Below are 25914 nucleotides of genomic sequence, written 5' to 3'. Positions count from 1 at the left end.
CGCACAAGCAGGGAGAGAGGCAGGCAGAGGGAGAAGCAGGCTCCCTGCTGAGCAAGGAGCCCAATGTGGGACTTGATCCCAAGCCCCTAGAATCATGACCTGAGCTGAAGGCAGACGATTAACCGACTGAGCCACTCAGGTGTCCCTCCCTTGCTTTTAACAAATTATTGAGGACCTACTATGTGCAAGATATTATGCTCGACACGCACAAGAAGATGTGCTTTGGCACTAATAATGAGGCCCCCAGACCACTGGGATTTGAAAGAGATTTGATGAAGTTTATCCTTCAAAGTGGGGGTAGAGGAGAGGGGTGGCCAGAGGAGGAGAATGTTCTGTCCAGAAAGGAAATAAGATCTGAGTAAAGGAAGCTGAAGGACATGCACTTCCGCTCAGGATTTAGGAGTGGCAGGAATGCTTGGTGTGTAGGAGGTTAGCACCGGGTTAGTATTATTTACAGGACTCTGAGCCTGGTCTCTAAGCTAAAAGGGGCATGGGGGCGAAGCATAGCAGGTGGTAAACCAAAAGAATTCACTGTGGTCTGAAAACTATGTTGGAATATGAACTCCATTGTGGGTAGGGAGCAAGAACCTTCCCTTTTCTGAGCTGAAGGTAAGCTTCTTTAGTCTGGACTTGCTTTCCTCAATTCTAGTTCTTCCTTTTCTAGAAAATGAGGTGAAATAATTTATACCAGCCATAAAAAGCACTGACTGTATTTAATGCAAATTTGTGAGCTTATTATGCTATGAAAGTGTTCCTTGGCTGTTTCATATGTTCTCTCCCACAAAATAGTTTGTATTTTTGGAATCCCAAAGAACCCACCTTTTGTTTTTCAGAGAAAATATTCAATGGCTGTAGCTGGATGAGTTCTCATCTCTACTGTATGCAACCAAGCCCAACTAGGTCTCTAGGCCATCTGGATGCCACCCACTGAGAGTCTTTTCAGGACTTAGTGATTTGGTACTGCTTATTTCCACCTTCTCTGAGAATGGAGCCTCAGAGTAGAGACCAGATTGAAAAGTCTGAAAACTCTCTTTTGCTTCTGGAACCATGAAAGCAGGTACTGCATCTTATTCATCTTTTCTCCTTGGCACCTCACACAGTGCCTGGCACCTGCCTAATGTAGAGATGGGTAGATGCAGGTCATCAGGAAAGAGAAACAGAGCCCACAGCACACCACTAAGTGGCTGCAAAATCATCCCTGCACTGAAGACCCACTTGTTCTCCTTTGTTTTCCATAGGATGCCTTTCTCAACCTGTCTAAGTGGGTAGGTGGGAGGATGGGCTGATGGGTGGCTGGATGAATGGATGAGGATTGGATGGGATAGTAGGTGGGTGGATGAGTGGGTGATGAATTAAATCTTGTACATCACTCCCTACTGACCATTGAGACTATTTAGTGTCGTTAAACTATCTATGTTTGATGACTCAGGGCACCTCTGTCACCTATTTTGGGGTTTCATCTGCTTGAAGTTTGAAATCGCTAAAACTTTTATTCATTTCGTTCTGCCACTTCATGCATAATCTGCTGAAAGTTTTGCCAACCTGACAATGGTATTTCTGTGTACTTTGTGTGGGTTCGATGTTGGCTTTTGCAAAGTCATACATATGTGATTTATAAACCTTCACTTTTATTGGTTTGAATATTTTCTCACCTCCTTGGGCAATGTTACAAAACATTTTATGGTGGGAAAGTTTACAAAGGGATAGCACAAGTCCCCAAAAGTCATAGTTATTAGTAGCGGTTTAATTGGACCAGAAAAAATGGAAACCCAGGTCTGGATCCTCTAAATAAAAAAAAAACTTATTTGAGGTAATCACTTTCATACTGGACTTTGCAGCTATGATAAGTAGGAATTTTTTAAAGGGGCTCCCCACTTGGTGAGATCTATCCAATTGCATATTTCTTGTCAATTGCATGAATCTGTGACCCCGTGACCCAGCAACTATTAGTTTGACATTACTAACACACCCCACACAAACTTTTCATGATCTTCAGTGTGAGAATTAAAAAAAAAAAAATTTTTTTTAAAAGAAAAACAACTTCGGAGGGAAGAATTCTTAAGCCTTTTGAGTAAGAATATCCCTGACAAAAAAAGATTTGCCACTGGGGGGCGATGGAGGTTCAGAAACCGCCCTGCTGTTCCCTGAGGCACCCGAGCACTTTGGCTGGTTTATTTATTCAAAGCTGGAATTTGGACGCGGGAACCACCAAGCTCAGAGAAATTCCTGGATGAGGAGCACAGTCCTGGGAAAAACCTACTGAAGATGGAATTAGCACCTTGGCGGACCGCCTTTAACACAAAGAGCTTTCCTTCCCTGTGGGTCTTAAGAACTGACTTCAGTTCCCATCAGTCTGAAACAGAGGAAGCCAAGTTAAACTGCGAAGAACTGAGACAGCAAAGAAGTGTGCTTATTTATCAGTACCTGCAAACACACGTAAGCGCGCAGTTCACACGGCGTTAAGGCGTCTCCCAGCCACTTGGCACAGAGTTTTGGCTGGTGTGGGCAGGCCTCAGTCAGGTCCTTTCCTCTGGAGAGGGGGAGGTTATAGAGTTTCTCGCAGGAAACTCTGAGTCATAGCTAACACTTCAGGTGACAGTTGAAGAATCTAGTGATGCAGAGTTTAGACAGGTTCAGAGAGGTATCTTTTGGAAAACAAAGAAGGAAAAACAATGGATCTTCGCCAAAGGGGTAATTTTGCAGCCACTTGGAGGGGGGCATGGGGCTGTATTTCTCCTCCTCATTATGTCGGCCGTGCTTGGGCCCACTGGTAGGTTTGGGGTCCAACCCTGGCACCAGACTGGTTGCCAGAGTGGCTAGCTCACTCTCTCAAGCATTATCAGTATTGTGGGCCCAGCCGTTAAGCCTATGTGGTCTTTTCCCCAGCTCGATACCATCAGTGTCCCAGCATAAGGTTTTTGTCTTGCTTCTACCCCAAGACAGGCCAAAGGACAGGGAGATGTAGAACTCAGGACAGCAAGTCCAGCACGTACGGTGCGCATCACAGAAGGCATACGCATATCCGAGAAATGATGTTACATCCCGTGTCCATTTCTAAGGCCCTCTGACCTGGCAGAGGGATGGCTTAGGACTTCTAAGATTGCAGCTAGGAGGGGGACCCGTGGATCCCAATGCCCAGTGCCCTGTGCCCTCTGGGAGTTGCTGATGCATATTTCTGAGGACACTCGGAAAATCTGGAAGTATGTTATATTAGTGAGGACCTTTTGGATTTTGAGTGAGAAGTCTGACTTGGATTAGTTAAGCAGACAAAGGAATGCATTTGTTCACATGCCCAGGAAGTCCAGGGGTGGGCAAGACCTCAAGAAGGGCTGGATCTGGGGGGCTCTGCCTCCCTCCCTCAGCGCAGCGTCCCTTTGTTTGATGGCCTCTCTCCCAACTTCTTTAACATTCTGGGGACTTGGCTCCTATCGGGTCACATAGTTTCCCTGGCATCAGCTGCTGTGTCTCAGGGTAGAATGGGGCGATATGATTTGCAGGGGCCTGGAACGTTGTACCTGGCAGCCCACCTAGGACCACGTGAAGTGGGAACGAGGCCGCTGCTCAGAGGAAATGATGTGGATACACGAAAGCAGCAACACTCTGCATGCAGATCATTTTTTTTTTTTTAAAGGTTTTATTTATTTATTCATGAGAGACAGAGAGAGAGAGGCAGAGGGAGAAGCAGGCTCCCAAGGAGCAGGGAGCCCGATGTGGGACTCGATCCCAGGACCCTGGGATCATGACCTGAGCCGAAGGCAGATGCTTAACCATCTGAGCCACCCGGGCGCCCCCATGCAGATCACTTGTATGCACAGGAAGATCAAGAAGCCAAGTCCTAGTAAGAGATCCTTTAGCCAATAGTAAAAGTAATCCCAGTTGCCGTTTTGCTTCCTTAAATTCTACTGTAGGCCTAATGAAAAGGCTCTGGATTCACATTTGAGGAATGTCTCCACTAATTCAAAGATGGATCTAAGAACTGTTTCCTATTGACAAATGCCTCAATAAACAGGAACCCGAGTTGTAATAGATACAATAAGGAAAGCACCCTGAGTTCAATGTCGGATGCTGAAAAGGAAACATACTGTCTAATAATGAAAAGGACCAGCAATTGCATTTAGGACTAACAGTCCCGAAATTGTCCCTGGAAACCCGTTAAGGTCTACATAATTATTTGCAAGGCTCCCTTAATGCAAGTGATCTGCTTTCTATGTGAATGCTAATCATACAAAACACATGCCCTGGCACAAAACAAACTGAAAGAAAATAAAATTTCAAGAAACCGACCACCTAAAATAGATCTAAGCAAAAACTAGTAAGGTATGAATGAAGACAGTGGGACATTCGGGCCTGAGTCACAACAGTCTGTGAGGCTGAGAGGGAAAGCCATGGAGCTGGCGGGACCATTTACCCAGGCCACAGGCGATTCCAAGGTCTAGGAGAAAAGCCCTAGGTCCTGTGGTGGGGTGGCCTGGAAAGGGCACCTTTCCGAATGTTCGAGATCTTCTCCAGGCTTGCTGGCTATGAATGTGGCAGTCACTTCTCCTTGTAGAGCCCCCACTGCCTTATCTTCAAAGTGGCAAGAATGCAACCTAGGGAGTTGTCTTCCGGATAAAACAAGCAATCCTGTATTGGCCTAAGCCGGGAGTGGGTGCACTTCTGTGAAGGGCTGCAGAGTAACTGGGGCTTTGTGAGCCAGACTCTGTGGCAGCTGCTCAACTGTGCCTCCTAGCAGAAGCCTGGGCGGTTTGTCCATGGTGGGTGTGGCCGTGCACCAGTACAGGTTTATTCACAAAATAAAGGTGGTCTTCCGAGTAGGCCTGCAGGCCCTAGTTTGCTGACCCCCGGTCCAACTAATTGTCCCTCCCTGCTCGTCCTGTTAACCCTCTTGCCCCTGGTCAGAGAACATCTTTGTATGGACTCACTTGTGCCCCGCCCCCCAACCAAGTTCATGAGTTGAAGCCTTAACCTGAGATGTGACTGTATTTGGAGATGGGCCTTTAAGGAGGTAATTAAATCCAATGAGGCCCTAAGAGTGGGGTGTCAGTCTGGCAGGGCTGGTGTCCTTGTAAGACAAAGAGACACCACAGTTCCCTCTGTCCACCAGATGAGGACCCAGCAAGGCAGCACCCCCGTGGCACCTGGAGCTCAGACTCCCAGGCTTCGGAACTGGGAAAATACATGTCCGTTGCTTAAGCCAGCCCATCTGCGGGAGTTTGTTATGGGGGCCCCGGGAGACTAATACAGTGACCCATTAATTGTATGAATGCTGTGGCCACCTTACAGGTCTATCTTCTCTTTCCCTCTCCCTTCTCCCCGTTCTTTCTCCTTTCCTCCCTTCCTTCCTTCCTTTTCAGAAATGTTTATGTTTCTCCAGTGGAGCTAAGAACATCTGCCTTGCTTACCTAACCAAATCTGTGTGAGGCTTAAATTAAATAGAAAACATGAGGTACGATATAGGACAGCGGTTACTACGGTATTTCTGTTTAAGCTCTATCACCTATCGTTGCAAATGTAAACTACTACATGGGGCAGCCGATCTGGACCCAAATGTGGGGGCCCCCCCTCCCTCTCCCCCCATGCGAGGTTATTTGGGCAATGGAGTGGTGCTGGTGTTTCTTTGCTTGGGCACTTTTATGTTTTGAGTGGTAGGGGAGCTATAAGAAGGCTAGGAGGAGAAAACATATATGAAAAGGATTCTAGTTCTAGTCCAAACAGAGCATTTTCCCTCCACCCTTTGATGGTCGGTGGTATCATGTCCTTCATTCAGCAAATACAGATAGTTTCTACCCCATGTCAAGTGCTGTGCTGGGTAGATACAGAAGTGACGAATCCGATAAGGCCTCTGCCTTCAAGCTGACATTCTGGCGGGGCACGTGTGTGCGCGCATGTTCGTGAGTGCCCGCAGGCAGAATGAGAGAGGAGGTTGGGCTCAGAACGGAGAACAATTGAATGAAGAAAATAATGACAGACTCTGAAGAAAACCAACTGGGTCCCATGTCAGAAGTTACAGGCGTGGCTCTGCTAGACACAAAATCTACAGTGTCCATGGCCTCTCCATCTCCCCTTTGTTCTTCTCTTCTCCTCTCTTCCCTCAACCCCAGTCTCCAAGAACAGCTCCTAGTTTCTCCCAAAAATGTTGAATCAAGATGACGGTCTTCTTGTTGGGATCATTCCTCATATGATTTACATATACAGGTCACAATAATAGTAACAGCTATTATTAACGTGTACTTCTGGCCTGGGTGCTACTCTGCTAGGCATTTTTTGGTAATAAACTAAGTTTTAGAATAGTTTTATTTTTACAGGAAAGTTGCAGAGATGTACAGAGTTCCCATACACCCCACACTCAGTTTGTCCTATTATGAACATCTTACCTGAGTATGGTACATTTGTCGTAAGCTATAAACCAGTTTTGATACATTAATATTAACTAACATCCATTCTTTACTTGAATTTCGTTAGTTTTTACCCTAATGTCCTTTTTCTGTTCCAGGATCTCTTCCAGGATGCCACAGTACAGTTGATGGTCATATCTCCTCTTGGCTGTGACAGTTACTCAGACTTTCCTTATTTTTGATGACCTTGACAGTTTTTTTGAGGAGTACTGGTCAGGTATGTTGCAGAATGTTCCTCAACTGGGATTTGTCTGATGCAATGCATTATTTCCTATTCTCATGACTAACCTTCAGTGTCAGTATAAATTACTCATTTCATCATTACAGATGAAAACACTGAGGCACAGAGAGGTTAAGGAACTTCCCTAACGTTGCACAGCTAGCAAATGACAGAAACAATGATTCAAACTCAAGACTGACATGACTTCATGCCACGCATTTACTTTGCCTCCCCGCCCCTCTCTGCTGAATTCCTGACAACAAAAGAATCCGCTTCAAGGCTGTCTGGGTGATTTCTTTGGTACTTGTTCCTCCCAAATAGTTTAAAACAATTAATATGTTTAATTAAATTAGAGCAATTTCCCCAATCAGTTATTTGCTGAGCTGATTATTTGTGTAACTTCAGTGGCTATCTTCTCAGGGCAGTTGATTAATCCATAAAGAACTTTACGAAGTATTCGAGCATCTGTGTTTCTCGGAGTGGCTCTCAAACTGTGCTCACCTGGAATGCATGAGTATCACCCGGACTGCTTGTTAAACGTCCGCTTCCCTGGGGTAGGATGACCAACCGTCCCAGTTTGCCCAGAACTGAGCAGTTCCCAGGATGTGGGATTTTCTGGCTAAGACCAAAACCAGGACAGTCCCAGGCAAACCAGGATGGTTGGTCCCCCTACCACAGAGCTAACATGAATTGCTAGGGCCCAGCAACCTGCTTGTAAACAAACTACCCGGGAGATTGTTCTAAACACACACAAGTAGGAGATCCCCTACATCAGATATGGAATGAATTACTGGAAGAACCGGTGGTGGGTTTCTGGAAACACTGAGTTTCATCTGGGTATGTTTGATTCTGCCTGAAGTCGAGGTAGAAAATTGTCACCCAGCGTTCAGCCCAGATGACATCAGTGGGGATGCTTTTTCACTCTTTAGGTAAGAAATGGGCACTACCTTTCCAACTCCACATTTTTGTTGAGGGATGATGGAGCGCCCAAAAGATATTAGGTCCTTCTGAGGTCATTATTTATCAGTTGGGATCGATGAATCTGTGTTAACCTGGGGCAGTGGTTCTCTACCTTGGCAGATGAATAGAATCACCAGGGAGAGTTTAAAAACCCTAATGCCCAGGCCCACCCCAGACCAATTTCATCAGAATCTCTGGCATTGGGAGCCAGGCACCAGTAATTTGATAGTTGGAGAACCATGGATCTAAAGCAGCCCTATCCAGTAGAAATAATATGTGAGCTGTATTTTCTAGTAGTCACATTTTAAAAAGTAAAAGCAGCACATGAATTTTAAGAATATATTAAATTTAACACAGCGTATCTGAAATTTTATCTTTTTAACCTATAATCATTATAAAAATGATTAATCACACACTTTATGTACAGTTTTTCATCCTAAGTCTTTGAAATCTGTGTGCAGTTTATTCTTCACAGTACTTTTCAGTTCAGATGCTGAGTTTTCATCAGAACTACTTGATCTGTATTTAGATTCACATATGCCCGAGTTGTTCCAAACGTGTTTAACTTAAAAGTAGTCCAATCACTGAATCAGGTCTAATTTCCCAAATTTTAATTTTAACTAAAATGAAAAATGCTGTTTCTCAGTCTCACTAATCACATTTCAATTACTGGACAGACACGGGCGACTGATAGCTTTGAAGATGGTTATCACGGTTCTAGGGCAGTGTTTCTCAGACTTTAATTTGGGCATACAAATCGCCGGCAGTTAGTCTGGTTAAAAGCTAGGTTCTGATTCAGCAGATCTGGGGTGAAGCCTGAGATTCTGCATTTTGAACAAGCTCCCAGGTGATGCTGATGCTGCTGATCCAGGGACCACATTTTGAGTGGCAACGGACTAGAATAATCTTGAATGAGGGCTACCTCAACTCTGATTTCTCTACTTGCTTGGTGGTATTCTCTCATTTTAAAGGCTGGCAAATGTGCATACAATCGTGTGAATGTATATAAAATACGTGTGTACATACGTACATGCAAATGTATGTGTATGTGGCTGAATATGGCTGAGCTTGTGTTCACCTCTAAACTTGTGTAGACACCTAAGTAAGCTCTGTAAATATAGAAAACGCTTCATTACTACATGTGTTCTTTGCCTTCTTCACTTTATTTTAAATTCAGCTTGCTCTTCTTGGGTCACTGGAACTGAACAACAGCTGAATGTTTAACCTTGATTTAAGTCCCTATATGTATTTGTTTGCTTTTTTTTTTTTTAACTGAGTGCAGTAGGTTCCTGCATTGTATTTCAGTGTTTGAAGGTATTTAAAAAGTATTTGATGACCCAGCCTCTCTGTGGTTTTGTGTATAATGCAGAGTAACCTCCAGTTCCATCTGGTTCCCTTGTACTTGTGTGTAGAAATATTATGCCCTAGTATGTGTGTTTCTTTCTATAGATGGTTTCTCATTCTTCTTTAGACATCAGTATGGAAAGGTTGTGAATTACTTCTAAAGTGTTGTTCCAACATTTACCTGCCCTCCCCGCCCAATCCAAACAACAAAAGCTAAAATTGATTGAGTTCTCTTTTTCAAGATTTATAATCTGAGAAAATTATTTGAACATAAATAGCAACCAAAATCATAGTGAAGCTGGAGAAATTGGTCATACTTGTCCCTTTATTATCCTTTAGTTTCTTTTAAGGGACAAGTTTTCCATGGGAAAACACCATTATTTTTGGCAGTTATTGGAATCAGACAAAGGACAAGATGAAAGACATAGCTATTACAGACTTTGGGGAAAAAACAGGGAATAACCCTTCCTTCACTAAAATGGAAGGAAATAAAATGAGGGATAACAATTGGGTATATCAAAGCAGGATGGAGGGTAAAAATATTATTTTTTACTCTAAACCCAATTTTCGTTTTATTTTCTGTTACTGGCCATGTGTGGTGGAAAAATTATATATTTTTATGAGATAGAATACTTATTCTGTGTACAGTTATAGATCCCAGTGATTATAAGATTTGGCATCATCCACGAAAATGGCTACTAATTCAAAAGCTTAGTTCATTGGGCTGCATTCTGGAGGATTCAAAAATCTCCAGGGAAATCAAGCTAGAGCTCAGCGTGAATAGTTTCTTAATTTTATTTCTTTTGACTTGTCTACATGGGTGTCTCTGAGTGAAGTTTGGATATATTACATTTTTTATTTCCTGTGGATCATGCTGCATTTAATTATAGCTAATAATAATAGCTAACATTCATTAACTGCTTAATATGTGTCAGGGCCTTATTAATTACTTTATTTGCTTTATTTTATTTAATTCTCATAGCAATTTCATAAGATAGGTACTCTCAAAAGTGTAGTTTTTAAAGAACTAAAAACAATCTCGTACAAATACAGAATGAACACCTGTCAAGAATTTATTCAACTCATTGATGATCAGAACCATAAATGGATTAAGCTGATTCCAAGAACATTTTGAGGAACTTGGTATTTATAGGCATTTTGAGGGAAAAAAAGCATTGCAATAAGACTTCTAGGATAGATTCAAAACTGATTACTGTCCTACAGGGCAATAAAACCACGACCTTTGGGGTTATCTTTTCTATTGGACAGAAGTCTATGAATTAGCATGTAACTTCAGAGCATCTGAACTCTAAACGAGTAAAAAAAAGAAAGAAGGTCAAACACAAGTGCATTCCCTAGGTAACGAAGTAAGTCTTAGGCAGGTTAGTGACCCAGGAAGATTTTGAAAGGTCATGTCACAGCCCATTTCACCTCATTTAAAGTTTGGGAATAGTTTTCTTAACAAAATTATACTTATCCTCATTTTACCAATGAGGATGCTTAGAGATGTTAAATAATACGATAAAGGAATCACAGTAGGAGCAGAACGAAACTGGAGCCCATGTCCTTCTGACACTGAAACCTACTCCCTTATACTAGTTTAAATCCATTTGACCTGTTTTATAAAATTCTCTCTCTCTCTTTCTGTGTGTGTGTGTGTGTGTGTGTGTGTGTACGTGTACGTGTACATGTACATGTGGCAGGAAAGAGGATTTGGAAACTGGCATTCTAACCTGGATATTTGGGGGGCTTTTACTGGCAAAGCTTATTCAAATGATACTAACATTTTGACCAGTTTTCCCTTTTTTAAAAAAGAAAAATCTCACCCCTTGCCATTAAAACATCTATCATTAAAGGAGGAGTCTAATCTGTTGGTTTCTTAGGAATGGGGGGTAGGGCTTGCACTGAACCATCACATACGTTATCCTTGCCCTTGACCACCAGCACACATTTGAGAACTAGCTGGCTATGGGGGTTAGACTTTGAAGTTCTGAAACGGGCTTTTCCTTGGTACAAAGCAAAATGTGTTCATGCAGAGTCTAAATCCATGAACCCCAGTCTGTAATCAACGCAGCTACCCAGCTTTGATCCAAGAGAGTTAATACATGCCTCGTAGGTGTAATTTGAGTGAAGACAGTCTAAAATCTATTGGATTTCAGAGGGAGGGCAAGAGAGAGAATGAGAGATTACATTAACTGAAGGCAAAGTTGAATTTTGTACCCATCAGGAGGACCAGGGGCCAGACTGAAAGGTTAAAATGTGGGGATGGAAGGTGGGGGGAGTGTGTGGATATGGGAATTTGGCAGTATGGGCAGATGCCGCTCCCCTCCTCGGCACTCTCACCTCTAATCTGTTTGCCTCCCTTGAGCCAGGCAGCTGCCAAGAGGGGGGTGACTAGAGCAGGTGAGGCCTTGGGCTCTGCTGAGGTGCTTGGGAGTTGGAAAGACCCGGGCTGGACTACTGCACAAAGGGGTCACCTGATGATGACCAGAGGGTGGCAGATCCCAGCTCGGTGTTCAAGATGGATGATGATCCCACCTGAGTGTGCTGGATGTCCGTGATCCCCACTAACAGTAGAAAGTGAAAGGTCTAAAAACTAGCAGTAGTCGTGCGGCCAGTTGTAGAAATGAGGATGGCAATAAGCATATTTTCTTCCTGTTGTGATATAGATGTGTCTGTACATGTAATAAAGTTTGGTCTTCTTCCCTCTGCCTATTATGTAGTATAAGGAGCGAGTTCAACCTATAACTCAACCCTTAACACTGCAGAAGAGTAACGAGCCATTGTGACTGAACTAGAAGACAATGACCATCAACCATTCATGGATGAAATAACAAATCGGACTCTGTAGCTCCACTTTGGGGGAAAGCCCGAGGGAGTTTGGGATGTATGGGGGATAGTTGATTCAAGTAGGATGGAAGCATTATGTTGTTTACTTATTTGGAAGTTAAAAATGGGTGAAAGGAGAGTGTTGGGATGCTGCACTGAGAAAGGGGTGGTGGAATGTGCTGGACTATCCGTTGTCAAGGAGGCATCAGTACCACCCCTTCGGAGATGTCTTCTGAATTCCTGAAGAGAAGTGGGGCACTGCGTCTCTTATGGTCCCTGTCCCCATACTGTCCTGCGTTAGGGTTGCTGCGGTGGTAACATCCGCTGTTTTTCAGGTGAAAGAGAAGTAGAAGCTGGTATGCTCAGGGGTGCTTGCAGCTGGATGTTGGGTAGGTAGGAGGCTCACCATGGCTTTGCAGTTGATGCAAGGTTTCTCAGACGTTCTCACAAATTGGAGATTTCCGTAGAGCTTGGGATAAGCTTGCTATGCCAAGCTGAGATATATTCAGTGTCTGCTTCCCAGGCCTTCACTAGTGACTTTCTTGACCCCACTGTCCCAGTGTATTCTGACATTGACGTAAGCCCTAATTAATACATTAAGTCTTTCATTACTGGAATGTTTAGAATGACTTGATTTTGTTGACTGAATCTAAGCTTGTGCCAATAGTTGGATAAAAGATGTGCATCTCAATGCATTTAAGGAAAATGCTATTGGCAGGCAAACACCATAAGATCCACACAGGAATCAGAGGTACTGCTAAGTGCATTTTAAAATAGAATTAAGAAGCACTATAATTTTCAATTTGACCTTGAGATCTGCATCTTTCCTTAGGTTTCAGTCTGTTGGAGAGCCATCTACATATTATTTCAGGGGTCGGCAAACTGTGGGCTGTGAGTCAAATCCAGCCTGTCACCTGCTTTCATAAATACAGTTTGACGGGAATACAGCTGCACTCATTGGTTTACATACTGCCGATGGCCGCTTTCGGCACAGCGGCAGCGTTGAACATTTGCAAGAGAGACCGTGCAGCACACAGGCCAAGAACATTTGCTGTTTGACTTTTTTTTTTTTTTTAAAGATTTTATTTATTTATTTGACAGAGACACAGTGAGAGAGGGAACACAAGCAGGGGGAGTGGGAGAGGGAGAAGCAGGCTTCCCTGCGGAGCAGGGAGCCCGATGCGGGGCTCGATCCCAGGACCCTGGGACCATGACCTGAGCCGAAGGCAGGCGCTTAACGACTGAGCCACCCAGGCACCCCTGCTGTTTGGCTTTTTACAGCAAAACTTTGCTGACCCCTGTATTATCCTAATTCCTACTTCCTTCAAAAAGGAAAGCCTTTTTTTTCTCTGTCATCATCAACTTGGCTCGCTCAGTGGGATTAGACTAAAATATTAAGGCTTTGGCAGAGCAATTTGGGATGCCTGAAAGAACCTTTTAGCTGTCTGAAAGTACCCACTTACCAACACTTCTAACTTGGCATAGCAACATGTCATTTTTAATTAGCTGAATTCCTCCTTAATCATTTTGGCTACCTTTGTGGTGTCTTGCTCCCTGCATTGCTCAAGGTAGACAAGTCTGCTGTTCCCATGCTTGTGTGGTTCCCACAAGTCCAGTCCCCACGTGGGCTTTTCTGAGGAACGGCTCCGTTCTCTAATTGGACTTGGGAGTGTTGCAAATACAGGAGGTGCTCACTTCTGTCCTCATCTTCAAATACTAGAAAGAAAGGTTTAGATATAACTGTGGAGCCTTTTGCATCCTAAATTCAACATTTTAGAAGCGATTGAAGAGTGATTTGATACATTACTGGAAATGTAGAAGAATAGTGATTAAAATGCTTTAGAAGGAAAACCGTCATCAGTGAGTCTGTTTGAACTATTATTTTTTTTGTCATTTGGCTATGCTAATCTTCTCTCTTCGTTAGTAACAAAATGGAGCTTGTCCTCTCCTCTAAACAGTTGCAATTGAAAAAGAAACTCTGGAAAGGTATAGTTTAGGACATGTAATAGCCAGGTTAAGACATTCAGAGAGGATTCTTTAGCTTTTGGTTATGATATTGCATCTGCTATAATTCAGTGAGTCTGCAAATACAGAAGATAATGACTCCATTGATAAATATTATCCATCCCTGTGCTTGTGTCATTCATTAAGTCCAGCCCCTGTTCATTTAATTCATTAAAAAAGTATGTGCGTATATATGTGTGTGTATGTATGTATGTATGTATGTATTTGGATCCTACTGTAGGCTGGGCCCTGCTTTTGTTTTGGGCATATGAGGACAGGAGGTAAATAATGAGAGAAAGGAAAGTTCTGGAAACCTCTCTTTCACTCATCTTATTTTGGAGAAGTGGCAGAGTTATACAAACCCTGTATTTGTGGCTATGAAGCGAGGGGCTCTAGTGTGGCTCTGGCAGGCAGCCTCCTCCACACTTACTCCTGGCTTGTGTCCTCTTGCTGTGTTAGCTCTACTCACAGAGTAACCAAAAAAAAACAAAACAAAACAAAACAACATAGGAGGATCATTTTAAATGGATGTTTTTGTAAAGAGTCAACTATAAAGTTTGTATTGGACCGGAGTTAATATGGAACAGCAGGGAGCCTCTTGCACTCCCCCTTCCAACTCCATAGTCTGATATTTATTCTTCTTGACAGGAAGATAGACTGCCAACTTTGTTTTTAATTATTTGAATAAAATTACATACATCATTCTCCCTCTTCTTTTGCCTCCCTCGGAAATCCCATCTTCTGTGTAGCTGATGCTGATGAAATTGCTGGTTTTGGCATTAGTGCTTCTGTCAGCCAAGTGAGATGAACTGAGTTAATATCCACACCCTGAAATGAAGCCAGGAACATTTACCCCCGGGTTCTCCCTCTCTCCCCTCCCTCTCTCCCTCCACTCCGCTCCTTACCTGCCACCCTGCAGACATACCGCACGTTTCTGCGCATCTAACCTGGCACCTGAATAAACATTTTCAAAGTATTTTCTAATTCCCCCTTCCCCCATCATCCTCTTTTCATCCTTTTTTCTTTTCTTTTCTTCTCTCTTCTTTTCTTTTCCTTTCCTTTCTTTTCTTTTCTCTTTGCTTTTCTTTTCTCCCTTTCTTTCTTTCTTTCACAAAATGGTTGGGCTCTCCTGTTTTGTATTCTAGTATAAACATGGAACAAATGTGTAGCTCATCATAATGGACATCTGTTACATGAATAGTGGCGAGCTCGTATCTCCCAGATTAATCACTGTTTCTATTCATTTGGAATTAGCAACCTGTGACTTCAAGTAACTCCCTGATGAAACAGAACACACATTCTTTTCACAGATGTATAGAAATAGGAATAAATCTACAATTTGGCAAGCGCTCCAGATGCAGAACACAGTGCATGCTTATAATAAGAAAATATAATAAGTGTCTTAGACTAATACGTGGTAACTCTGACAAAGAGGAATTTATATAGTCAAAACTGCTTGAAAGCAGCCTCACCTGCGTAAGGGTTTTCTAAACTCCAGCCCTGAGGGCCTGTCGTTTCCTGACAAAGTTTTCTCCTGTTATTTGTCCTCCTTGGAGACTCGAAATTCTTCATCACTTAGAAGCAAGATAGAAATTTGGAGGCTATGAAGCATAACAGAATTATCGTCTGTAGGAGCCAGGGTCTTACTGGCTACCCTTCTTTGTCAAGGTATGTTTTCAGAAAGAGTGCGTTTCTGTGTGCTAGGACTGGGGATCCAAGACATCTATCATATACGGACCATTGAGTAGAAGTCCGCAGAAGCTAATGATTCACAGTTGTATCCCACTGGACATTTACGCAGAATATTGCCCTCAAACCTGAATAAGGAGTGTACAGCACGAGGTAGTTGTTGAATTCATTTGTGGTGTGAATAATGCCAGCTTTTACAATGAGGCCATTCATTCATTTAGCAATGGCTTATTGATCCTCTTTTATCAGAACCTACTGGTCCGATCGTGGGGCTGTTCTAATTTGGAGTATGAACACAAGAACTTTTTTTCTTAAAAAAAAATTGTCTAATGAAGGAACCAGGTGTGTGTACGCATAAGGCCAGTACTGTGATAGAGCCTTTGATAGGCATCTGAGCAGCAGAATCGTCAGTCTCTCTTCAGTGGGCTGTAGGCAGCAAGAAGAAATTCAGAAAAGGCTAGAGCGAGAAGATGGTGTCTTGGCAGAGTCTTGAAAGAGAGTAATTTATCTGGGGCCTTGGGGAGAGTATTAGACATAGGGTGGGGACAGAGTGGGACTGTTACTGATTGTCTTCCTTAGGTTGCATTCTGTTTCTATTCTGCTTCCAGAAACAAACTTAAAGTATAAGAGATGTTACTAGGAAAATTATATAGCAGGGTCAGGGTTTGAGAGGAAGAGATAAGGGACAGTTTAGGCCACTTATAGTCATTATAATCTGATGGTGGGAGAAACATCAAGTAGTCCACCTCTGGTTTCCTTTAATTGACTATGCTGCGGGTAGACAACGTAATAAGAAAATTGTAGATCAGAAATGGTCAAATATTGGGGTGCCTGGCTGGCCCAGTTGGCAGAGCATGTGACGCTTGATCTCGAGGGTTCTAAGTTTGAGCCCCACGTTGGGTGTCGAGATTACTTAAAAATAAAATCTTGAAAAAATTTTTTAAATGGTCAAATTTTGGTAATTCTGTAAGGTTCAGTCTAATAGGTATAACATACATGTACGTGGCACAAAAACCCCAAAGCACAAAAAACAGTGCAAAGCATGTCTCAGTGCTTTCCTTCTCCCCTGCTCATCCATTTCCCTCCTCAGAGAAGACCACTGCTAGAGTTCTTCCAAAAGATATTCTTGTCATGTTCAAGCATTTCCATAATGTAACATGTTGTTAAAATGGGGCTCTTCTAGGGTCAGTTTTGGCTGAGGAATGAAGACAATGGCCACCACATTCCAAGATACCACCAGGACAGTAATTCTCAGTTGACCGTGGAAAACCTGAAGGGAAGAGTCACTGACATGGAAGGTAAGAGTTAAGAGAAGTGTGTGTGTGTGTGTGTGTGTGTGTGTGTGTGTGTGTGTGTGTGTGGGGGGGGGGGGCTTCTTAGAGGAAGTGGCATCGAAAGTCCCACCACTCCTTACCCTCCAGAATGAGGGCAGGCGCCTCCTACTCCTAGCCCCTGGCCTACTGAGGGGAGCATCTATGGGACCAAGCTGAGCCCCGTAGGGTTTGTTCCTTGCATCTAAGGAGCCCAGAGGGCTGGTGCCTGACTCATCTGATGAGGCCTGAGTGGCCTATGATCAGAGGGAGGGGGCTTTATCTGGAAGGAAACGGCCCTCCCTCCGGAGTTGCATGGATTCAGGAGACCATATGTGGAGTTTGTGTTGGGAATATTGGTCCGTGGTTGTTCTAACAGGGATCTTGTAGCAGGGTGTTGCAAGTTGGTTTCTCCTGGAAGCATACCATGAGAAAGAGTTCGGTGTGCACTTGTCTAAAAGGGATCAACACCTGGAAGGGGAGAAGAAGGAAACCAGATTGGGTAGAGGGAGAAGTTGGGCTGTAATGCAGGCCAAGTCAGCCTTGGCCATCTCCATGGATAGCTCTGGCATATAATGATCCCATGTGGGGCCAAATAGCACGGATTTTATACCTTTACTTTGATCAGCTATCACTGGGTGTAGGCCACCCCTAGAAGGATGTGACCTTGACTTTGACAGCCCTCTGCCGCTCACTTGCCTCCAGCGGAAGGCTGGCTCTCTACCTGCAGCCCTCCCATCAGCTAGGGCAACCAGCCCTTCCTGGAAGGGGGACCTGGACAACATATCTCAATGCCCATTGCACGAGCCAGTGTACCTCAGCATTAAGGGGCAAGTGTGCATATTGCTAGTGGCAGGAGCCAAGAGGGGACTGGGAACAGTGAGTCAGAGGAAACGCCTAGGATAGTTAAGCCTTGGGAGAAAAAGACACCAGTGTTGAAGTTTCTGTGGTTTATTTTGTTGCTTAGAGATGGGTGCTTGATTCTCCTTTGAGAATGATCGCTCTTCAGTTGTGGGGAAGAAAAATGACCAAAGCAGACCTTTTGGTTTTGCCAAAGAGAAGCTATAACTCTAAGCTATCCGCATAATTCTTCATTGTCGGCCAGAGTCGTACCGTCCCAGGAGGGGGAGCGCAGGGCTGGTGATGAAGGATAAACTACTATTTCCTCTCTCTAGGTCCCAGGAGAGTTTGGCGGTGGGGGAGACAATGGTCAAAACCCCTCCCAGGGTGACTGGGTAGTGGGAGGTGGGCTCTACTCTGCAACAGTGGGGGGCAGGGCTCAGCGTCCCTGGGGTGGGGGGCAGAGCTCTGGGAAGAGTTCCCGGGGCCTGCTGGGGGACGCTGTGAGGCAGGAAGCACTGAAGTCCCGGAGCCACAGGGCATGAGGGGGAACTGAAGGAATAGTCTGGTCTTCGGAGAATCTGCGTATCAGAGATACGGGGGTGGAGAACATACCATGGCCCGAGGTGGGGATTCGCCACCATTACAGGGACATGAAAGGCAAGCGCCACCACGAGGGAGGAGCACTTGGCTCATCTGAACATGAGTGTTGGACTTTCTGAATGCCATCTTATCCAACCTCTGCTTCGGTGTCTGTGGTTCTGCTTTTGTATTGTTGGATGGGGCCACTTACTAGAAAATCCTTTCCAGTGAAAATTAAATTCAGGTTTCCTTACGTGCCTCTTCCTAGCTGTCTCTTTATTCTCCTCCTTTCTGCACTTTTCAGTTCGGCACTGCTTTGATCAAGAGGCAGGATGTAGAGTAGAAGCACTGCTTTGGAGTCATGGAAACTCAGTTTCAACATTGACTCGTTCTTGCTGGCTGCAGAAGGTGGCCCGCATTACTTCACTTCCCCCACACCAAGTCTGGAGAGCTCTTACTTACCAGCTTGGCGGCCGTCACTCTGTTTGCTGCTCACATTGTCACACGTTTGACTAGCAGGGACCTCTTTGAGCTGCTTCCAGTGCCCTTTTGAAATGGCCTTATCTTTGAGCTCTTCCCTGCTTTCTGGCACTGCATGACGTCTCAGGCTCGTCTTGTGTCTTCTCTGCTGCCGAACGAGACCTGGAATTGGCCATTTTCCCAAGAAACTCTATACCTTTCAGTGGGGATTGGAATTGGAGGCCAAAATCTAGGGCTTGGTCATTTATTTCTACTGGTTGTTTTAGTTAGCATTATGCGACTAGGAAAACAGAATGGGTGTTTTCATGTATTAATCAGAAGAACATCAGTGATTTATTGATAAATGATAAAAGCAAATTGTGGAGTAATATAGTACTATTTTGAAAAGAAGTTAAAAGGAAATAGGCACATATTACAATGAGTCAAAGAAAGTTGTAGAAGGATATGTAGAAACTGCTAACAAAATTGTGGGATTTGGGAAGAGTTAGGATATTATTTTTATTTATAGAGCTTAGTATTATATGATTTCCTACAATGATTATGTATTACCTTGTTTTGTATTCTGAGATCTAGTAAAATAAATCGCACACACACACAAATATGGAGGGATGAATTCAGACCTACATAAAAAAACTTCATTCCATTTTATTTTGTCTACGGTAAGCTCTATGTGTTGCTACAAATGATCTCTGGGGCTCTATCAGGGGGAAATATGCATGATGGAACCCATAACAGACCTTCATTCTTAGATTTATGTAACTCACAATAGCATTGGAGAGACTTATTTCAAATATGTGTTACTCTTTGGCAAAAAGACACCACATTGTATTCCAATGATAATTACTGTTTCAGTCACATAAGAAAATGTTATTTATACATATTTTTGTATCTCCCCGTTCAGTAAAAATCGGTTTTGTTGGATTCTTAAGTCCTCTCCTCTTTTCCTGTGCCTGGTTCAGGGACATCTCACTTTCACTTTTGACCTCTGTGAAATACCAGAAGGAGGGGTCAGTAGCTAATTCGGGACCTATGAGTTGGTGATCCAATGTAGCCACTTTAGGTAGCTCAACTAAAATGGTCCCTGCCACTCCCCTTGGATCTCATTCGGGCTCCTGGACAGTGGTGGCGGGAGTATGATTTATGCTCAAGTTGAAGGTTACTCCTCCTCCTCCTCTTTCTCTGTATTTTGTCCTGTGATAAATTGCCAAGGCTTCTCAGTAGTACAGAGGAAAACAGGCACAAGGATGATGAGGAGAATGTGGCCAATTTCTGGTAGAAAATAGTCTTTAAACCCAATATAAATATTTTATTGAGAAACCAAAGTTTGTAGATGCTTTGAATTTTTATTAAAAGTTTTAACTGCTATATTTATGAAGATGCTTACAAGCCCTTAATTAGGATCTAAGACAATAAGCATTCAATCTCCAAAAATTTAAATGTAAATAATTGAGTAATAGTAATGATTTAGGATTAAGGGGATGTAGTTCTAGAACATTTTTTAAAGCTCTTGTGGCTAATATTTTGGAAAAGGTATTTTGTCTGATATAGTTTGTTCTATTTATCCTCAGTGAACATTTAGTTGGTATTTTAATATAGTTCCCCTTATGATGGTTCTGACAACTTCTTTTGGTCAGAGACAGCATAACGTAGTGAAAACTGCACAGGCTGCGGTATTAGGTCTGGGTTTGAATGCAGCCTTGGTCAGGTTAGCCAGCACTTCAGGAACTCGGCTTTCTCAGCTCTGAAACGGAGATGAAAACACTGTCCCAAGGGTTAAATTACATAATATATAAAGGAACTGGAATGCCTATTTAATAAATGATAGTTAGTAATATATTGAAGTAAAAATTTTATAGCTCTGCATTTCTAAAGAGTGAGCCAATGAATGGATGCAATGAACACCTGCAGAAATGAGGAGGAGATGAGAAACTGCGAAGGAAGTCAAGATGTGGGTTAGAGGGTATTATGCTAAGTGAAAGAAGTCAGGCAGAGAGAGACAAATGCCATAGGATTTCAGTCATATTTAAGAAGCATTTAAGAAACAAGATAAGCAAAGGGGAGAGAGAGAGAGAGAGAGAGAACCAAACAACAGACTCTGAACTACAGAGAACAAAGCGATGGTCACCGGTTCGGAGGTGAGTGGGGGGATGGGGGAACTAGGTAATGGGGATGAAGGAGCGCCCTTGTCGTGATGAGCACCAGGTGATGGATGGAAGCATTGAATCACTATATTTTACACCTGAAACTAATATAACGCTGTATGTTGACTAACAAATTAAAATAAAAGCTAAAAAAAAAGAATACTCCCTGTAATACATTGAATTCTTGTAGCCTAATATTACAGAGAATATGTCAGTATTTAAGTGAGTCCTCAAATTTATCATAGAACTGCACTGTATGAGGAATTATTTATAACTATGGTTCATACTTTTACCAAAACAGAATGGATTTTCCTCGAGAAGATTCAGAGCAAACATATCCTTCTCAAAATTAATCATATTTCCTTCAATCCAATTAAACTAATTGTTGCCAATTCATAGGAAATTCGGTTTGAAGAAAACATTTATAATTTTGGGATATCATTCATTGGAACGCCACAAAAGTAGAACATAGATTAGTAGAGAAACAGTTTCCAAACCAATGTCTGGGATTTTGTTTGGAATTATCCTCAAAACCCCAATTCTGGAGCTTAACTGGTAATATCAAATGACTTTCCATGCCAATTACTCCTCCTATCCCCTCCTTATCCCTCCTTTCTGCCAAATAATTTTTCCCTCTAACTATGGTATTAATTCGTTCAACTGAACCCCCATGAATATGAAGCAGACTGAAAAACTCAGTGTCAGAGGTGGAAATATCAGCTCATATTTTTGATTGTGTTATAATGAGATCTAGACTATACACTGTAGTCCATTCGTGTTGTGTCCTTTTGGAAGGTCTGTATACCACTGACACATGCAGCCAATTGTGCCTTCCTGGAGTTGGAAATGTTACATATTTCAAGAAGCAGTTCTTTGTGCTAGTATTTGAAACGCAAGCTCCTTTGTGTGCTGTTCTACCCCACCCCATTACTGGTATGAAGCTATATATTTCAAAAATGTCTTGCTTATGAATACCAGGCAGAGAAAGCACCCACGTAAGCATTTAGAAAGGAGAGAAGCAGACTAAACTGGATGAAGAGAAGCATAAATGAATTTTGGAAACCTCGTTTGTTTTTCCAGAAGAGATTCCCTGGTTCCTTTGCCACTCCCCTCCTCCCAATCCTTATGGAGCCATTTTAGAGCCAAAAAAAAAAGAGAGAGAGAAAGAGAGAGAGAAAGAAAGAAAGAGAAAAGAAAAGAAAAGGAAAAAAAAAGAGAAAAAGGAAAGAAACATAGGAGAAAAATGGCGTTTCAACTTTCATACTGTTGTAGTATTCCTTTCCTATCTTTGTGTTTTTCCTTTCATGTTGAACAAATAACTCATTTCTCTTGTCTTTTGCCTAATTTCCTTATGAATTTGCATTTTTAGCACTTGGCCACGGGGAAACATTTATAAAAGAATTTAACCTATTACTGATGTTCAGATTTTGCCTGTCGCTATAACCAGTGTCTGCCAGTTTCCTGCTGGGCGTGCCTTTCCTTCACCTGCTCCACACAAGCAAATCCCTGCCAGCTTTCTTGCCTGTCCTGAAGACTTTTGCACTTCTAGGATTTTTATCACTCTTATTACTGATTTGGGGACCTTTCACAATTTTGTTGCCCATCACTCATATTTTAGTCCTTAAGGAAATTCTACAATAAGTCATACTTTTAATCCTATAGCCTGTCTCTTGGCAAGTGGATTCATTTCATTTTATTTTATTATTTTTTATTTTATTATTTATTTTTTAAATTAAATTAATTTTATTTTTCTAAATTTTGTAATTTTTAAATTTTTATTATTTTACTTTTTAAATTTTTAAAATTTTTTTGTGCTTCATTTTAAATCATATTTTGATCAAGATTACAGGCAAATTAGCCAGGTTTGCCATAGATGTAATTCCTGAGAAAAGAGAAACTGTTGGATTCAAAGTATAATTAATTGTTCGCATGAATTTATCAAGGACTAAAATTACCTATTTCATTTTGTGCACCTTCAATGATTTTCATCTAGCTGTATTTATATTGTCTATTGCTAAATTTATGCAAAGATCAAAACATCAAACGAAATGAAGAGAAAAATCAAAGAGAAGAAGTTCTGTTCCTCTCCCAACCTTCTCTTTAGTCACATAGGCTTTGCCTGTTCTATTACTAAAGACCAGGTGAAATCAAGGCAGAAATCTTCAGTTCCCTTTATAAAAAAGGAGGGGAGGGCGCCTGGGTGGCTCAGTTGGTTAAGCGACTGCCTTCGGCTCAGGTCATGATCCTGGAGTCCCGGGATCAAGTCCCGCATCGGGCTCCCTGCTCAGTAGGGAGTCTGCTTCTCCCTCTGACCCTCCTCCCTCTCATGCTCTCTGTCTCTCATGCTCTCTCTCTCAAATAAATAAAAAATCTTTAAAAAAAAAGGAGGGGACTCCTAGTTCCTCTGAGAAGGGAGGGTGACTCTCTGAAAGGGAACACCTGCTCTCTAGATCTGTATAAATGTTTAAAATGTGACAGTTACTTTTGCCTTAGGATTTTGGATCATTTCTTTTTCAATTTGGTAGTAGAGTAGAAGAATCACTTGTAATATCCATCTTCTCATTGTTGTGGACTCTTTCTTTTCTGTCCTCTTCAGCATGTCCATCAGTTCTCTTTAACACATTAACTAGAGGAGAAATGTATCTGGAAAGTTTAGTTGGGATAGACCTTGTATCAAGCACCAAAATGAAATTAGGGGATTATGATTATCATGTTTATTTAAGCTATTACCAGCTCCTAATAACACACACATATACTCAATTGGAGTAAGATTTGACTGACTGCCCATAAACAGCAGAGGTTTGAATAAAATATTTAGAACCTAAGTGGATATTAAGATCACATTGTTTTCCTTCCTGATTATATGCTGTTATGCCTGATTTAGGATTATTTCATTTCCTAGCGATAGAAAGCCAATTCAAACTAGATAAAGAAAAAAATAGAATATATTGATTTATGTAACTAAGAGAAAAGAATTAGTTCCGACTTCAGGCATGGTAGGATCCAGGAACTCAAATGATGTCATTAGGAGATATATATGTGTGTGTCTTTCTTTTTGCCTATCTAATCTTTTTTCATTTTTAATGGTCTTGGGGTTTTTAATATTTTTTATTGTGATAAAATATGTATAACAAAATATGCCATTTTAACCATTTTAAATGTATAATTCAGTGGCATTCACTATGTTAACAGTATTGTGCAGCCGTCGCCACTATTTGTTTCCAAATCTCCATCACCCTAAACAGAATCTCTGTAACCAATCATTAAGCAGTAACTCCCCATTCCCCTCTCCCCGCACCCCCTGGAAACCTCTAATCTACTTTCTGTCTTTATCAACTTGCCTATTCTAGATATTTCATGTAAGTGAGATCATACAATATTTGTCCTTTGGTTTCTGGCTTATTGCAATTAGCATCACATTTTCAACATTCTTCCATGTCATAGCAGGTGTCAGTACTTTATTTCTACTTACGGCTTAATAATATTCCATCATAGGGATAGACCACATCTTGTTTATCCATTCATCTGTTGATGGACATTTGGGATTGTTTCCATCTTTTGGCTGTTGGTGAATACTGCTGCAACAAACATTGCTGTATAAATCTCTTTTCGAGTCCCTGCTTTCAGTTCTTCTGGAACATACCTAGGAGTGGAATTTCTGTCTGATCTTGATTCCTCCTTCCTCTCTGCGGTTTCATCCTCAGGTAGACAAAGGCAGTTTGTTCCTTACTCCTCAAGTTCCTGAAAGATGGGAGAGATTTTCTCTCCCATTGCCTATATTAACACCCAAAGAGCAATTCTGATTGTCCATATTCTGATCTCTACCTCTGGATGGGTCACTAGAGCTAGGAAGACACTTCTTTGTGACTGCGTGACTAACAACCCACTGGGTTGGAGGGCAGTTCTCTATAGAAAAGGGAGGCTCAGCTTCTAGATATTTCTAGATGCCAGTGGGCAGAGATAAGACATGTCCACTGCAGTCCCAGTCCTGGTGTAGGCAGAAAACTCATTTTTGCTGTTTATCAGGGACCCTTGGATGAGAGAAATAATTTAAGAATGACACAGCTGGAGTTTTGACAAGAATGAGGGAAAACCAACTGTCAGGGCTGCTGATTGGAATACTAATGCTATTACCTCTTGGGAGAACATTTCAGTGATATCTAGCATTCCTGAAAATGTGCAGACATTATGACCCAGCAGCTCTGCCTCCATGTAGTCCCAGGAAAACCTCTTCCACCATAGCCTCTGGAAACAGGGACAAGACTCTAATCTTTGTGGCATTGTTTGTAATTGTGAAAAATGGAAAACCCCTGAATGTTCATCGGCTAGCTAAAAGATAAATTGTAGTGTATTTATAGAATGGAATGTGATGCCACATTAAAAATGATCTAGATCTATAGGTATCAGAATAGATAGGTTCAAAAGTATAACACTGAATGAAAAAAAAATGAGTTGTGGTATCATAAGTGCTGATTTGATAGCATTTTATTCACGTATCAGAAAACATGCAAGACCATGTTCAGCATTTTTGAATCCACATTTGGGATATATGTATATAAAATAAAAGTATAAAACCATATACTGGAAGGGTTCCCAACAAATTAAATAGTTATAGGCAAATGGGAAAGGGGAAAAAAATCAAAGGGATTTCAGTATTTTCTATATTGCTCCTTTTTTTTTTTCATTTTTTAAAAAAGATTTACTTATTTAATTAATCTCTGTGCTCAATGTGGGGCTCGAACTCACGACCCCAAGATCAAGAGTCACATGCTCCACCAACTGAGCCAGCCAGGCGCCCCCCCCTTTTTTTATTATTTTAAAATTAGCTCAGTTAAAATGACTAAATGTAATCAATCATTAATTTAGTCTGGTTGGTATTGTTTTTCCTTCACTGTTCTATATTTTTTCAAGCTTTTCACAATTAAAAAAAGTAGCACATTGTTAGAGTTCAAATGGAAATCCAGTTTTTTTCCTTTAAGCTTAAAATTTTGGGGTATGTGTGCAGATAGATGAAAAAGGTAGATAGATGGATAGATAGATAGCATATTGCAATTCTTTTATGTGGTGTTTTTTCCAAGTAATCATAAGAAGAGGCTCTTGCCAGAACCTCCCTGCTGTGT

The 25914-nt window shown here is 42.0% G+C and overlaps 1 protein-coding gene across 1 annotated transcript in view; it reads left to right on the top strand.

Moving 5' to 3' along the window:
* The window catches only part of MID1 (midline 1), a 585480-nt gene that overhangs the window by 14802 nt on the left and 544764 nt on the right, over window positions 1-25914 (top strand). The window contains exons 4-6 of the mRNA XM_032391085.1: window positions 834-1057; window positions 6494-6612; window positions 16625-16739. The gene's annotated coding sequence lies outside the window, so the exon portion shown is untranslated. The remainder of the gene's footprint in view (window positions 1-833; window positions 1058-6493; window positions 6613-16624; window positions 16740-25914) is intronic.

This window comes from Phoca vitulina, unplaced genomic scaffold (assembly GCF_004348235.1).
Source record: "Phoca vitulina isolate PV1807 unplaced genomic scaffold, GSC_HSeal_1.0 scaffold60, whole genome shotgun sequence".
In the NCBI taxonomy this organism is placed as follows: Eukaryota; Metazoa; Chordata; class Mammalia; order Carnivora; family Phocidae; genus Phoca; species Phoca vitulina.
The sequence above is the reverse complement of the archived record's forward strand: the minus strand, read 5'-3'. Positions and strand labels throughout refer to the sequence as shown.